Here is a 4,264-nt window from a genome sequence, read left to right on the forward strand (position 1 = left end):
CATTCCTTCCCCCCGGGAAAACAGGGGCAAAAGATGAAAACAATATGTCTCCTTAAATAGAAATGTACACTCCAGACGTCAGGGTGGCTCCGACGAAGCGCCGTAATACCAGGGAAGGGAGCGGGAATGAGAGAGAGAGAGGGAGAGAGAGAGAGAGAGGGAGAGAGAGAGAGAGAGAGAGAGAGATGCTGAAGTTTGTTGTTCGTTCGCTCTGCTGGTGTTTGCGACGGGAAGAAGTATGCGAGTGTGCATGAGGGACTCTGTGTGCCTGTGCCTGTGCCTGTGTTTGTCTGTCTGTGTGTGTGTGTCTGTGTGTGTGTGTGTGTGTGTGTGTGTGTGTGTGTGTGTGTGTGTGTGTGTGTGTGTGTGTGTGTGTGTGTGTGTGCGTGTGTGTGTGTGTCTGTGTTTGTGAGTGTGAGTTTATGTGTGTGTATGTTTGTGTGAGTGAGTGTTTGCATGTGTGTACCTGGTTTGTGTATATGCCCGTATGCGTGTGTGTGTGTGAGTGTGTGTGTGTGTGTGTGAGTGAGTGTATGCGTCTGTTTGCGTGAACGTGTGTGTGTGCATGCGTTTGTATATGCCTGTATACGTGTGTGTGTGTGTGTGTGTGTGTGTGTGTGTGTGTGTGTGGGTGTGTGTGTGTGTGTGTGTGTGTGAGTGTTTGCATGTGTGTGCGTGAGTCGGTGCGTGAGCTTGTGTGTGTCTCTGGGGGGCTTGGGCTGTCATGGGTCTCTCAGTTGGGTTGTGTTGTTGTCGTGCTAAACTTTGTTTGAGCGCCCGAGCAGAACGGGGATACAGTCGGGGGGCCTTGTGACGCACGTCCAGCCACAGTGACCCCCCCCCCCCTCCGTAGTCGGCCGGCCGTGACCCCCCCGCTCTTATTAGGCAAAGAGAGAAGTTGAGTTCTTTCCGTGCGGACTCAGGAGCCGGCCGGTAAAGCTTTTATCATGTTTGGGATTTTCAGCAAATGAAAATGGATGGACGTTTCCCCGGCACCCTGAACAGGGGGAGCTGCCCCGGGTTAATTGTTGCTTATATTCCGTACAATTTGTACTGTTAGTCATTTCTAATATCATTAGGGAAATTAGCTATGCGGTGATTTATTTGTTTATTCGCTTAATAAATCATTTAAGCCCATTCTGAATCTTAAGCATGCTAGGTAGGAAGACGGATAGCCCGCTCCTGGTGCCCTTATACGCTGGGCGCCGCATAAATCAGGTAATAAACGTACAACATGTTTTGCATAGCGCTAATTACTAGTGTTTTTAATTTGTCCGGTTCAGACAGGGTTCTGTTGCCATGTGTCACATCTCATTGCTCTCTGGTGAGTAATGAACGATGTAATTCAGCTTCCAGTCCGTGCTTTGAACCCCCACGCCCACCCCCCCTCCACCACACACACACACACACACACACACACACACACACACACACACACACACACACACACACACACACACACACACACACACACACACACACACTCACACCCACAGACCAACACACACATGTACACACACACACACACACACACACACACACACACACACACACACACACACACACACACACACACACACACACACATGTACATACACACAAACACACACACACAAACATGTACATACACGCACACACACACATACACACATCACACACACATAACATACGCTTTGTGCTTTCCAGAATGACGAAAAATAGTGAGATTCTGTTATCACCGACTTTTGTGTCGGTTCAAATGTTGTACTACGTTTTTTTTTGTCTCACCTGAAGCTGATTACATGTGTTGCCCCACTGTATTCAAAGATGAACTTTTCCTCACTTTCCCTGTGCCCTTTTGCACAACCATCAACCCCACACAATCACAAACACACACACACACACACCCACCCACCCACACACACACACACACACACACACACACACACACACACACACACACACACACACACACACACACACACACACACACACACACACACACACACACAGACACACTACCCCAGCCCACCCACCCACCCACACATCCATGAGGACCAACAGCCACACACATGCCCCTGCAGGGCAGCCAGCGCCGGTGGTGTCAGCCCTGCTGCCCGTATAACTCACGGCAGGCCCTATAATTGCGCTGGCAGCAGTATTGTGCTTGCCATAGGATCACTGCTACTATTGTACAGAAAAGGTCCCCTTCTCCCGCCCCAACAATGTCTAATAAATCCTGGTGGGGGGGGGGGACGTTGATGCTGGGCGCTGACTGTGACACAAAGGAGGGGAATTTGGGAAGAGGCTGCAGAGGATAATGAACAGTATTTTAACTCGGCAGTTTAACCTCCCAGCCTGTCACTGGTGACCTTTCGCCAACCCCAACCCGGGTCGCATTTCTTTCTTTATTTTTTTGCCCCCTCTCCGTTTTCTTCTTTTCTTCTTCTGCTGACACAGAGTGTACTGGAGTGAGGGAGGGTAAGGGAGAAAAATTAGGAGAGAGATAAAGAGAAAGAGGAGAGAGCAACATAGTGCATGAGTTAGTGAGTGAGTGTATGTGTGTGTGTGTGTGTGTGTGTGTGTGTGTGTGTGTGTGGGTGTGGGTGTCGGTGTGTCGGTGTGTATGAATGCATGCACAAGTGCATGTGTGTGTACGTCTGTGCGTCAACACACGTACACATGTGTGTTTGTGTATGCGTGGTTGTGGGTTTGTGTGTGTACATGCACGCACAAGTGTGTGTGTGTGTGTGTGTGTGTGTGTGTGTGTGTGTGTGTGTGTGTGTGTGTGTGTGTGTGTGTGTGTGTGTGTGTGTGTGTGTGTGTGTGTGTGTGTGTGTGCGTGCATGGTAGGAGAAACACGCTGGGATGTGTAAGAAGTGTCAGTCCAAGACATTTACATGAAAAGCAGTTAGTAGTTGAAAGGCGAGCTGTTTCACAATCTGCCCGGACATTTCTTTCCTTTTTTTTCTCCCCGTCTCCCCCTCCCTTTCTCTCTATTTCTCTATATCTCTCTCTTTCTCCCTCTCCCCCTCAATCTCTCTTGCTTTTATTGCAGTGCTCCATGCCTAGGAAATTGATGTGGGAGAGTGAGGGGGTGCGACCCCCCCACGTCGACTGCAGGCTGGGGAGACATTATTGAGTCTCAGGGACGCCTCGGAGACCCTCATCCAGGGTGACCTTTATATAACCTTAACTTCACCTGAATTTGACCTTGGAGGGCTGCCATTCACGGTTTATGTCTCCTTCATTATGAATAGACAGGCAATATGGCTATTCTAGTTTGTTGTTGTGCTTTGCTTTTTTTCCCCTTTTCATTAAGTTTTCACCTTCACCTACCTGTCTTCTCGTTTTGAATTGATTATCTCCCTCTTTCTGTTTTTATCTTGTCTATTCAACTCCCCTATTTCTCTCTCTCTCTCTCTCTCTCTCTCTCTCTCTCTCTCTCTCTCTCTCTCTCTCTCTCTCTCTCTCTCTCTCTCTCTCTCTCTCTCTCTCTCTCTCTGTACCCCTCTGTACTCCTGCCTCTCTCACCCGGCGGAGGGCAGTTAGTGTAAATCAGCCGGGGCCCTTCTCTCTCTATAGCCGGGCCCTCATTAGGGCTGATGATGTTTCTAAAGAGACGGGGGGACGGGGGGGACTCTGAGGCCACCACAGCTGCTCTCCTCTATTCACCCTCGCACAGATTTATGTCTTGCCCTCCCCTCCCTCACCCCCCCCCCCCCATCCCCGCACTATTCCTCGCCCGCTCTCGCTTTCTTCCCGACCATATTTTCAGACATTATCGATATCGATCGGCCGGTAGCACTTAGAAGACATCTCTGACCATTGGCCCCAGCCCGTAGTTGAAACGGAAGTTAAGGGCCGTTGGGGGGGGTCAGGGGGGAGGGGGGTTATGGGAGGGGGCAGCAGAAGGTGAGTGTGAAAGCTTTACGCAATTCGACGGGAATGAACCCCGCAGACATTCTGTTTGCCGATTAGCCGTCTCTCCGTGGCCGTTCCGGGGTGGTAATAGGCACTCTCTATTAGTTCTGATGTGTTATGTGATCACATCATCACCATCGTATCATCCAACCCTCCCCCCCCCCTCCCAGGCTAAATGTTTGGTCATTTCTTTTGCGCACGGACGGTTTCGTGCAGGCGGCGGCGATGAGGTCATGGAGACGTTCCGCCTCTTGCTGCTGGACCCGTCCCAGTGTTGATGAGTGATCCCAGAACTCTGCCAAGACTTCTTGGGCTTCAATCCATTCAACTCAATCACTGGGTTCACCTGACAGCGGCTGGA

This window comes from Gadus chalcogrammus, chromosome 6 (assembly GCF_026213295.1).
Source record: "Gadus chalcogrammus isolate NIFS_2021 chromosome 6, NIFS_Gcha_1.0, whole genome shotgun sequence".
NCBI classification, from domain to species: Eukaryota; Metazoa; Chordata; class Actinopteri; order Gadiformes; family Gadidae; genus Gadus; species Gadus chalcogrammus.